Source organism: Leptidea sinapis, chromosome 44 (assembly GCF_905404315.1).
Source record: "Leptidea sinapis chromosome 44, ilLepSina1.1, whole genome shotgun sequence".
NCBI lineage: Eukaryota > Metazoa > Arthropoda > Insecta > Lepidoptera > Pieridae > Leptidea > Leptidea sinapis.
In genome coordinates this window covers 3,145,530-3,158,747 of record NC_066308.1, presented here as the reverse complement: position 1 = coordinate 3,158,747, position 13,218 = coordinate 3,145,530, and the positions used below count along the sequence as shown (strand labels likewise).

General features: G+C 39.2%; 1 pseudogene; it reads right to left on the bottom strand.

Moving 5' to 3' along the window:
• Positions 1-2,352: 2,352 nt before the first annotated feature.
• Positions 2,353-12,761, bottom strand: LOC126977196 (uncharacterized; annotated as a pseudogene).
• Positions 12,762-13,218: the final 457 nt, after the last annotated feature.

Genomic DNA, 13,218 nt, shown 5'->3' with positions numbered 1-13,218 from the left:
GTCTGTATACACTCATTACAACAAGCTGCTCAAGCTCTATACAGGCTATCTCAATAGTTTGTTCAACTGACAGGCTCACAATATCAGAACGTTCTTTATATTTTAAACTGTTATGAATCAGTATTAGAGAGCCTCCGTGTATTGCATTTTGTCTGTTGAACGAACTAGCAACCTGGTGCTTGTCAAAATTAAACATAAGCTGATGACTTTTTAACCAATGTTCTGTTAAACAAAGTATATCAATATCATTATTATTTAAAAACAACTCAATTTCCAAGTGTTTCCCAGACAAGCCCTGAATATTTTGGTGCACCAGGTTATTAAATTTTTTATTATTAAATTTATCTAATACGGGTGTACGCTTTATATTCAAGTTATTATTTTTTGTTGTATTAGATTTCAAACTTCTGCCGGAGTTGTTCTCAGTTGTCTTATAAACTAGTTTAAATGGTTTGGAAAATATTCCAGTTTTAATACCAAAGGTACTACTAACCTGCTCAATAGAAGCAGTAATAAGTTAATATAAATAAGTTAATAAAATAATAATTTAGCACATGTGCTAATTGTCGAATACAATATTTAGAAAGATAATAATTTTCTTTAGTCAAAAATACTTTCCAATAAACTTATTGGTGTCCATAAAATGGAAAAGACCATGGCGACATGTCAAGGTATGCATATATAAATTTAACTTATGTTTATGATTATTTTCTCGTTCTGGCAAGCTCTGACTGAATGGTAACCCAAACAAAATTTGAAATAATTAGCAATATCCTTATTATTAGTTCTTCCTCTTCTACCAATTAGAATTATTATTGTTGTATTTAAATTGAATTTAGAAGTTATAATTCTGTCTAAAATATTGGAATAAGTGGCCCCAGGCATACAGATATTTAAAATATTTTGACCAAAGTTAAGATTCAGTTGTAAACCAATTTTTTTTCCAATCTCATCACTGTACATAATAATGTTATGTTTAATATTGGTTTGTAACTCTTGATTTTGTGAGAGGGAAATAGTTAATATGTCTAATGATATGCAAGGGTTCTGCACTTGAGGTATAAGCGACTCATGCTCAGGCTGTTGGCAAGCTTGAGAAGGTGTCCCACAAAATATGTTTTTAGCCACTAGCGATTCAAATGTTTCTAGGTTATACTGACTAGACTTAATAAGCTCATCCATTGCCAAAGCATGTTCACTTATCTCATTTTGAGCCATATCATATTTATAAGTTATTTCCTGTAGGGTTTTGTCCATATTAGAGAGCTCTGAATGAAGCTGCTGTATCTCATATTCATAATTACACCTACACGATTCTAAATCTGAATTACACTAATTAAGTTTGTTTAACAATTCTGATCTTTCTTTACGCAAGAACAAATTATTACTGAAATTATGATTTTTTTTTATTAATTTTTGGGTCGACTTAATATATTTGTTAATTTTAGCATATTTTTTAAATTTATTCCTACTAAAGGATAATGTTTGGGCAGTCACAGAGGTATTAGGGTCACAGGGGTACAAGGCATGCACTTGCATGCCTTGTACCCCTGGTCGTGCCAGTGGTGGTGCTGGTCGTGCCGCTGGTGTTAAAGGCCGGGAAGGAGCTGCTGGTAGGCTTATTTGCAGCAGCTGCTTCGCCAACTGCAGGCGGAATGCACGGTCACCAAGTGCTGGAGTGCGGTTATGATTGAACATAACAAACGAATTATGAATCGATACATTTATAAGTTGGTGGAACAGTTTCTTGTACCAGATTATGTTACGTGCTCTCTCTATAGGATAAGCAGACAGCATTTGGTCTTTGTGGTCGATGCCGCCCATAGAGAGGTTGTAGTCAAGAACTACTTGTGGTTTATAACGGTAATAACCGTACAAAAGAGGCGCGTTATAAAAATTATCCATAATTAATTTGTATCCTTTGTTTAAAATTGGTCTCATTAAATTTAACACAATTTGGACAGTGGCACTCTCTGGCTCATTCTTTTCGAGCTCTTCCCCGCGCTCCTCCGGCTCCCCGACCTGTGCTACATGTGCATGGCCCTTGCCCGAGTAGACCTCCATCCTCCATAAATATCCCGTTCTAGACTCGCACAATTCGTAGCTTTTAATACCTACTCGCGCTTTTTTTGTGGAAATTTTTTGCGCAAATGAGAGACGCCCCTTCCAAAGTAGGAGTGACTCGTCAATTGCCACATTATGCTCAAGTAGGTATAAAGAGCTGAATTTTTTGTTAAGGTGCTCTATAACCGTGATGATTTTATCGAGTTTGGACGACGGCACGGGCAAGGAAGCATTGTCTATAAAATGTAGACAACATTTGATAACGACGAAGCGGTTATATGACATATGTTTTTTGAAATTACCGATTTTGAGATCCTCAAGCGCGGGATACCAATATTCTCGCTCCACATTATTTATTATCAGCGATTGCAGCATTAAAATAGCTAAAAACCGTCGGATTTCGTCGACGGTGACGTCCTTCCAACGGCTTAACCTGGAACCTGGCTTCAATGGCATGGTTAAGTTCATTAGTTCTGCACCGTAACGGTTGGTTTCGAGAACTATGTGGGCAAGAATATCGGCATCCCAAATCTTAAGAAAGATTTCGACCGGAGTTAATTCGGCGTTATTAAACGTTGGCCCAGTACATGGCACAGTAAACACTTCCCGGACACCCTCAAAGTTGTCTGGCTCGCCTCGCCAGTCAAAATGAAGCAGGCCCGCTTCCAGCCGCACCATGTTCCTAATGGATTCGTCGGCAGCATCGTCCAGCTACCTCAAGTTCAGCAATGCTGTCGAAGTCCATCGGATATTCGTCGATATGCCTGGGTTTCAAGGAAATATCGAGAATTTCGTCTGAGTCGACTTCACTGCCTTCACCAGGCTCTATAATGTCGCGCTCCACATCAATATCGATATCTGTAGTAATTAGGAGAAGAAATTTTAGGATTTGGTCACCCTGTCTTATGGAGGTGGAGGTGGCACATTAAATGCAAATAATAATCTAACTTACCAAGACTGTAATTGCTTTTTCCAGAGCCAGGCGCTGAACCGAGAGAACCGGCAGAAGCTGATGGTGTTGCGGAATTTAGTGGACTGTATGCGCTGGTTCAAATTAAGGAAGTAGGAAATAACTATATACTTAAATTAGGATTATATTGTAATATGGCGGAAGGAAGGCAACGTACCTACCATGTTTGATGAGCTCGTTCTGTCTCCAGCTGATCTCCAAGTAGGTAACACTATGACTTAAACTTGACACATACACAGGTATTTAATTATTTTATAAAGTTAGTGCGGTGATTGCGCGAATCTCAATATAATGCGTGCGGCGGCGCAGCGGTGTCACTCAGCGGCACTTCGAAAGCCATAATGATCGTCCTTCGATTCACCTCGCGTAATTAGCGGATTTGAAGGCTTTTGCGAACGACTAGCGCCATCTCTGTGGCCTTGTACGCTGCCATTAGGAAATGGAATATAGAAGCGGTAAAGAGGATACTGAAGGAGGAGTAGGATAATAGGAAATAAATATATATAATATAAATACATATATTCCGCGCAACCATTCCCCCCGGGCTTGAAGCCTTGCCTTCAAAAAACTATTATGCGAACAAAAGTAATCGAAATCTTAACCTAATCCTAAACTAAGCGAAAGTAACAAAATTATTTAGGTAGCGGACAAAGATGTACTACAGGACGCAAATATGAACCTATAGCAGTGCGCACGCGAACAATTCGAGTAACATTGTTTGATCCAGGAAATACTTCCTCGACTAGCCCTAATGGCCAGTGAAGCGGCGGTGCGTTATCAACCTTTATATTTACGACATCACCTACCTCGATATATATATATATCGGTTGGCTTGTTCCATTTGCTTCGCATTTGAAGGGTATGTAAGTTGTCAGATTTCCATCGCTTCCAGAAAGACTGAACAAGCTTATCAATTAAATCTTGTCTCGAAAGCAAATGTAACGGCCCTTCCTCTATTTCTCTAGCCGGTACGTAATTTAGAGGCGTAAGCGTTAAAAAGTGAGCCGGTGTTAACGCGAGCGGTTCTGAAGGATCATTAGATAGCGTACGACACAAAGGCCTAGAGTTCATTACTGCCTCGATTTGGGTAAGTACAGTGCTAAACTCTTCTAACGTTAAAATTTGGCCGCCTACTACGCGATATAAGTGAGTTTTTAGGCTCTTAATATTGGTTTCCCAGTGACCAAAGTGACTGGCAGTTGGGACATTTAATGAACAGTGGATGCGATGTTCAGCTAAAACATGACCAAATTCAGTCTTGAAATGTTTTGACATTAAAAAGTCGTGTAATTCTGAAAGAACGCGTTTAGCACACACGTAGTTTCCTCCATTATCAGAATAAAGACGCGAAACAAAACCACGGCGTGATAAAAATCGTTTAAAAGCCGCGAGAAAACTAGCGGTGCTTAAATCAGTAGCACATTCGATGTGCACTGCGCGAGTGGTTAAACATACGAAAAGGCACACGTATGCCTTGGTTGGACGAATTCCACGACCGCGTGACATAGTCACCTCACAGCTGGCGTAACTCGACAAGAGCGGTGGTCTGCCATTTCTGGAAAACTCGGCTTAGCATTGAGTCGAAAGCAGGGTAAACATTTGTGCACCCGACTACGAATCAAATTACGAGCGGATAGAATCCAATATCTTTGGCGTAGTATAGACATCAAAAGATCCGAGCCCGCGTGGCAGTTCAACTTATGATTGTAGTCAACTAAAAGATTTACAATGTGACCCTTTCGCGGAAGTATGATAGGGTGCTTATTGTCAAAACTTAGATCAGAATTCCTTAAACGACCTCCGACTCTATTGAGTTTATCCTTTATAAATGGTTTGAGGCGTTGAAACGCCGGACTACAACATTTTCCTATCTGTAAGTTAGCTATTTCGTTAGGGAAGTGAGCGCGTTGAACTTGACGCCATATTAAATTTTCAGCGTAATTTAAATCTGACGCACAGATAGCTTCACGCAGCGGTAATAACTTTGCAAAACGACATATAAAAACTACACAGCGTAGAAGCTTTGACCAAGATGAAAAGCGATCTGCAAGCGACACGATCAAGTTTTCTTCAATATATTCAGCGGTGACATGAACATGATTCCTTTCTTCAGGAGGATGCGACACTGTCGATGGGTTAAAAGCGATAACTGGCCAATGATCTGGATTCAATTTAACCCATTCGGGACCACAAAACCAAAGCGGATGATCGATTATTTGTGCGGGGGTGAGTCCTCTAGATAAGCAATCAGCGGAATTATCAATACCTGATACATGATTAAATGTATTCACGGGAAGGTCATTTTGTATTTTAGTTACACGATTAGCCACGAAGGTATCCCAACGGTGGGCCGAAGAATGCACCCAACACAAGGCAACCGTTGAGTCCGAAAATGCGAAAATTCTATGAATATTTATGCGATTATTGCAAGCTTCCATTACCTTGGTAATCAAGTTACTTAATACGAGGATTGCACAAAGCTCTAAACGTGCGAGTGATATGACTTTACGAGGCGAAACTTTCGATTTAACAATTATCAAATGAAATTCATTCTCACGCAGACCGACACTATCTCTAACGTGGAAGTAAACTACGCCACCATAGGCCTTTTCACTTGCATCTGCAAATCCCACTGTTTATAATGTCACAAGCAAAGATGCATACATGCCGTGGAATCTTTATTTTGCTTAGTAAAGGAAGTTCCTCTTTGAAACGACACCACTGTTGAAGAATATGTTGAGGTGGTATGTCATCCCAATCACATTCACATAACCATAGTTGTTTAATGAGAAGTTTTGCGTATAGGACTACAGGAGCTACGAAACCCATAACGTCCCATATCCTAGCAACACAAGACAAAATAGTGCGCTTTGTACAAGACTCTGCAGGTGTACTAATTTTAAGACCAAAGCAGTCTGTAGCGGGAGACCAACATAAGCCTAGTACCTTATGTGGTTCAGAATCATCGAACTCCTTAACTGAAGAGAGACGATGAGACGGCGGAATGGAGTCTAAAACCCTTTGTGAGTTGCATGTCCATTTTACGAGATCAAACTGACCTGCCTTAAAAAGAGCAATTACTTCGGCTGCGGTACTAATAGCTTCTTCATCACTATCGACACTATACACAAAGTCATCTGTATATAAACCTGTATCTACAGTCTCCTTTGCTCGCGGGTAAGACGCGCCTTCGTCTGAAAGTAGCTGCTTAACGGTACGAAGTGCGTGGAATGGACTAGACGTTAGTCCGAAGCAAACGCGGTTGAATAAATATGTCTTCAAAGGTTCTTGCGGGGAAAAGCGATATAAAATACGTTGAAATCTGCGACCACATGGCCGAATCCCAATACAAAGGAACATTTGACGTATGTCAGCGGAAAAAGCGATGCGGTCTAGGCGGAAATTGACCATAATGTTAAATATGTCTCCTTGCAGATTCTGACCACTATATAAAATATCATTGTGAGATACTTGTGTAGTAGTTTTAGCACTAGCGTCTAAGACAACGCGTAACCTTGACGTAACCTTGTCCTCTCTTATAACTCCATGATGCGAAATGGTATACGATGGTAAGCTCTGTGTTGCGTCCGTATCTGGAAGTACTGGCGAAATATACCCCTTTTCTAAATACTCGAGTATGACACTATCGTAAGCTTCCTTGAGCTTAGGCGAAGATAACATTTTACGTTCTAAGCAATAGAAGCGCGTTGTTGCCTTTTGCAGTGAATCCCCTAATGACAAAACATCTCCTTTGAATGGTAGTGCGACTTCGTAACGACCGTCTGCCTGGCGGGTAGTAGTTTTACTATAAATTTCTTCACATGCCGCGTCATCTGGGCACATTGGATGCGGAGCGTTTATCTCTTCTATCTGCCAAAATTTCCGTACGGCAGCATCAAGCGGATCTTCTGAGCAACAATTCGATACTGACAAGCAATTATCAATACAAGCAGGGGCAGAACCGACGATGACATAACCTAGAACTGTTTCTAGAGCACGGGTGAAGGGGAATCAGGCTGACCTTGAACCTTGTGGGACAAAAGAAGGTGAGGAAAGACTGAAGCTCCAACTAGCAAATCAATGTCTCCTGGAATAGAGTAACTATCGTCAGCCAGAGGTAAATTATTAAAATTAATTAAGGCTGAATTATTAACCGACACGGTAGGTAAGCGTTCAGTTACCTTATCTACTCTACTACGAATGAGTTCATATCGAAGCATACACCTAGATTGAACCTGGAAAAGAATTTAATCATGACTGTACTGTCTATCGATTTAGTAAGACCTCCAATTCCCTTGACTACGGAACACCTGGGCTTCTGGTTTGGTTTCAAACCCAATCGTTGACACAAACTGCGACTAATAAAATTGCTTTGTAAAGCACTATCGAGTAAAGCGCGAGCACTATGTTCCCTGCCGTGAGAGTCAAATACAACGACGCGTGCGGTAGCTAATAATACTGTACTATGAGTACGCGGAGCGGAATGAACTCTATTCAAAAAAGTGCACAATGTCACATCTTTAGCGTTGGAGCGATGTGTGTTCGATTGGTCGACGCCTAAATTTGATGACGATGACGCTGTGTGGCTGACTTTCGCGGGAGCTACATAACGATTAGTTTCGAAATGCAACAGCGTGTGGTGTCTTCCTTGACACTTGCGACAGAGCGATCCAGAGTTACATTTCAAAGCGAGGTGACGTGAACTCAAGCAGTTTATACACAAAGAATTTAATTTTACGAATTTAAATCGCTCCGTGGGGTTCATCTCTTGAAACTTAGTACATTTGTACAATTGTTCATGGTACGACTTACACAGTGAACAAGCGCGCGATGAGGAATCACTAGTATTGACATATGTGTGAGTAGCCTTATTTTGTTTTACAGTCGCATCGCTACGCGAGCGATTCTTAATTAATGAATCACTGTTTGAAGTGCGCTGCAATATTTTAGCGTGATCGCGAACAAATGAAACTAAGCTTTCAAACGATGGAATTTCAGATCCACGATTTTGTACCTCGAAAGCGCGAGCGGTCTCCGGATCGAGTCTCTTCAATGCGGTATACAAAAATATAAAATCAGCGAGTTGATTGTACTTCAAGTTATTTAACGCCGAAACAGAAGTAGCGAACTTATCAAGAAACTGTTCAAGACCTGTAATACTAACAGAAGTTAAAGGTTTAAATGCGAATATTTGATCTAAATAAGCGGAAGCGAGCGAACGATTGTCTTCGTATTTGTCTATCAAAGTTTGAAGAATAATGCCATAATTCTCGGCAGTGGCTGACACACCAGCAAACACCGATATTACTTTTGAATCTAATCTACCTAACAAGTAATGTAATTTCTCGGAGTCAGTGAGAGTGCGGTTATCATGAACAGTGTTTTTGAAAGCAGAGTAAAATAGTGGGCAATTTTTAACATCACCGTTAAACTGACAACTGAATAGGCGGTAATTTTGGGTGATCGCGACACACTGTCGACAAGTCTTGCATTTCCGATGAAATAATTCTCGCGGTATGTTTGACACGACTATACAAATCTTCGAAAGCACACAATGGTTGTATGTTAATTGTGTACTTGGGGTTTATAGTCATTTCCAATAAATTAATTTCATCTAAAATGTTCTCGAAATCCAATCGCAAACGATCTACGGTTTCAATATCAGCTAAAAAACATTCTTTCGCGGATTGTGCTGATAAATCTTTAGCCCTCTCTGCTAATTGTTGAACTCGAGAAAACATTACATTCTTCTTAGCGTGTAAAAGCAACAATTTATTTTCACTAGCCATTTTAAATTTGTAAGTATATATATGTAAACAAATGCGTAAGTGAACAAACTAAATAATATTAAAGTTTAATACAATTAAGTAAACAATACAAATATCAATAAAGGATGAGCAATCTATCATAACTCGTTAACTAATATTCAATGTTAACTAAGTACCTACAGTATAAGTCAGAACGAATGACCACTTACAGATGATCTACCGACGTCGAGTATCTATACGAAGCTACGGGTCAGTACTAGACTGGTCATGCATTCAACAATCGTAGATTGCTTAGCGATAAGAACAATACGACAATATAATTACCTACAGGCCAAGCCTACAGGTGTCTTAGCTATGATTTAAACTTAATATTAAAGAATTATTTGTTGAAGCGGAGTGTAGGTAGGTATTTCACAGCGTGTGGCGAGACTTTATACCTACTTCGACAATGCGGTTATATTAAGACGAAAACGATGTCTTAATTAATACTTTAACATTAAGCGGGTTAAATATTTACTAAATGAGAAGCGAATTAAATACCTATTGTATTAAAGCGGATTATATTCCTACGAAACGAGAAGCGTATACTTAATTGTATTAGATTATAGCGGGTTTCAACAACTATGTAGGTTAAAATACCGATCACTCGCGAACAATATATTAACCTATTACTTTTGAGAATTTAAGTATTTAATTAAGTAACGATCCGGGGCGATTCAGGACCAGAAAAAAAATGGTGTTGCGGAATTTAGTGGACTGTATGCGCTGGTTCAAATTAAGGAAGTAGGAAATAACTATATACTTAAATTAGGATTATATTGTAATATGGTGGAAGGAAGGCAGCGTACCTACCTTATTTGATGAGCTCGTTCTGTCTCCAGCTGATCTCCAAGTAGGTAACACTATGACTTAAACTTGACACATAGTTAGTGTTAGTGACAGTTAGTGCGGTGATTGCGCGAATCTCAATATAATGCGTGCGGCGGCGCAGCGGTGTCACTCAGCGGCACTTCGAAAGCCATAATGATCGTCCTTCGATTCACCTCGCGTAATTAGCGGATTTGAAGGCTTTTGCGAACGACTAGCGCCATCTCTGTGGCCTTGTACGCTGCCATTAGGAAATGGAATATAGAAGCGGTAAAGAGGATACTGAAGGAGGAGTAGGATAATAGGAAATAAATATATATAATATAAATACATATATTCCGCGCAACCAGCTGAAACATTTATTAATTTTAGTGAAATAAGTCAAAAGTAAAAAACAAAATAACTATATGATACTAACAAGGTGTAAAGCCCAGGAGTTCTATTTCTGTCGGCACGATGTTCTGAGGCGGTACAAGAACCTGGATGATCCCCGTTGAGGGCGAAAATTGGATCTTGCGTTTTCTGTCAATTAAAATGGTAGAATTTGTAAATTTTGTTTATTTTTTTTTAGAATCGGCCACATTCGTCTGTTGCAGAAACAGAATCACCTACTTCGCTCGAGGTGTGGTCTCTGCAAAAGGGACTGCCGTTAGTAGGGGAGGGCACATCTCCAGTTGCGCGGTGATATCTGAAATATAACAAGGAGGATCTATACTTGAGAGAATGAATACAACATAAAATCCCTAACTTTGAACATGATTGAGTTTAACTCGGTTGCGAATAATAAACTTAGCCTTACCTGTGACATTCCGCGGCGGGATTATGGAGTCGGGAGGTGTGCTCTCGATGACATCATCATCCTCCGTCTCCGCGGTGATTTCTAATAAAAAAATTAATAAATAAATCAAATCTTTATTGAAAAAAAAAAACACTTTGCATCAATTCTTGGTAAAGCCCTGACTCCCAATCTAGCGTTAGCCGTGTGTTGGGAGTCAGTTCCTCCCCCAACACAGTGATACAAATGTGATGTAAAACAAAACAGGCAAACTTGATTATTATTTTAAAATAACAGAGATTTTAAATTAATTAGTAATCTGGAATATAACAACGAGGATATATGAATGAATACAATATAAAATCCCTAACTTTGAACATGATTGAGTTTAACTCGGTTGCGAATAATAAAGAGAGAGGGAGAGTTTCTTGCGCCGCTTCTTCTCTCTCACAGCGCCATTTGTTTCCGAAGCGGTAGTAGTATCTAGTAGTATAAGAAATGACATCAAAAATAATTCTAAAGGAATCAATTTTAAGAAAATAAATGCCTTTTATGCCTTTTTTAAACTGTTAGCCAGCCTTACCTGTGACATGCCGCGGCGGGATAATGGAGTCGGAAGGTGTGCCCTCGATGACATCATCATCCTCCGGCTCCGCGGTGATATCTGGAATATAACAACGAGGATATATACTTGAGAGAATGAATACAACATAAAATCCCTAACTTTGAAAATGATTGAGTTTAACTCGGTTGCGAATCGTAAGTTTTGTTGCAAGTGTGATTTTATAGTTATTTTTGCAACTGTTGTGTAATAAGGGGTATTAAAACACGAATGTGGATTTATCTCACGAGGCGAAGCCGAGTGTGATAATAGTATCACATGAGTGTTTTAATACCTAATTATCAACAGTTGCATATAAGACCTTTATCTACACCCAGAATATGAATCCTCTAAAAGATTCTGGAACAGTTAGCTTACTGCTAACATTAAAACAACAGTCCTAGTAGTAACCTAATATCATTCATTACTGATTATATATAAAATAAAATAAGTATTAATGGAACAATTATTTATTTTAGTAGTAATTTACATTTTGTATAGAGCAATAATTAAAATTCACTCGAATATTATGTTCTTTTGCAGCGTTTAAAATGAATCGCTCATTGCTCATTTACATTTGTAAACAAAACAATAAAAATATCGAAGAAAAATGGCGGGGATTCGAATAACCTACTTTTTTTTACGGCGTGCGACGTTCTGGGAGTGTGGAGCCCACGTAAACGAAAATGTTCTTTTTTTGAAATTCATGCAGATACAAGCAATAAGAATGTGGCTGTATGTTGAAATTCCTTGCGCAGGAAGGGATAAAAAAAACATAGGAGTGTTGTTATGAAATTCAGTACAACATTACAACACTCTTTTGGGTGATGTAATGGTTATTAGAACATTGGGTGTTTTAATGTTGGCAATAAGCTAACTGTTTCAGAATCTTTAATAGAGGATTTAAGGCATGGGTGTAGATAAACAGATGAACAAAGTACGTAAATATTACTAATACGGTATTATACACATACCATTCGAACTTTGCCGTTGCAATTCCCACGGCTGAGGTGTACGAGGAGGAGGGACTGTCGGCATCCCGGGCAAAAGTGGGCATGGACTCCACACCCGCGAGTCTTCACTACCCTGCTTGCCTTTTCCCCTTCCCTTGCCTTTTCATCTTCTGTAAATAAATAAAAGAAATGCTTACCGGATACCATGAATATGTTCGACACTAACAACCTAACGAGAGTACGAGCAGTTAAAACATTGAATTTATTTCTGACTTTACTTACTGTGGCTCTGGAGCACTAGGCATTTTAAAATTTCCGACCTGCTTCAGGTCCCGTAGCCTCCCCAGCTCCTTCTGTTCATTCGTAAGTTTTTTTGCATTTTTTGAGTCCTGAAGTCTCGCTACCTTAGCGGCTTTCAACTAGTCTACCAATGAAGTAGGCCTGAAACCCGGAATTGAATGAACGAATGAATGCTGCTTGAACAATTTGATATAATGAAGGTTATTTATGTAGATTTTACCGTGGTAGACCTCTAGACGGGCCTGGAGTAGGCTCCACTGCCTGCAGTGCCTTAACCTCTGCATCTTCAAGACTAAAATATAAAATATTTTAATGAATGTCGGAAGGTACTTACAAGTAAAATATTGTTTAGTATTAAGCATTAAGTTTACTCTGAAAAAGGCAAAGATCGGGCACAGTGTGGCTTACCACCACCCCTACCACCACCTCGACGCCTAGATCCACGTCCTCTTGTCGCCCTCATTCTGGTACCACCAATGCTTGCCATTTCTGCGTCACATGCAACAAGCAGCGAAAAAATAAATGCACATGCTCCACTGAGAAGAAAAAACAAAAACCAGCAAGTATTTCATATTCACAAAAAATAACATTTAATAATAACAATTATTTCCGGAAATTTATTTAAAAATTCCGGTCCAGAACGCGCTGTCACTCCGTGTGCACCTAGCCTTAACTGTACCATGAACCGAAATATTTAAAAAACCATTCAGAAGCAATTTTTGTAGGCCAAAGTAACATTTAAAATTGCGTAGAAAATAAAACGGGATTACGGAACGCGCGATCTCGGTGTGCACCTAGCCTAACCCAACCTCCATGAACACTCGACATTTGGATTTCAAAATTTGACTTTATTTGCTTATATTTTCATCATCCCTGCTGGTAATTACTTTGATCTTAACGTAAATGATCATTTTGATCTT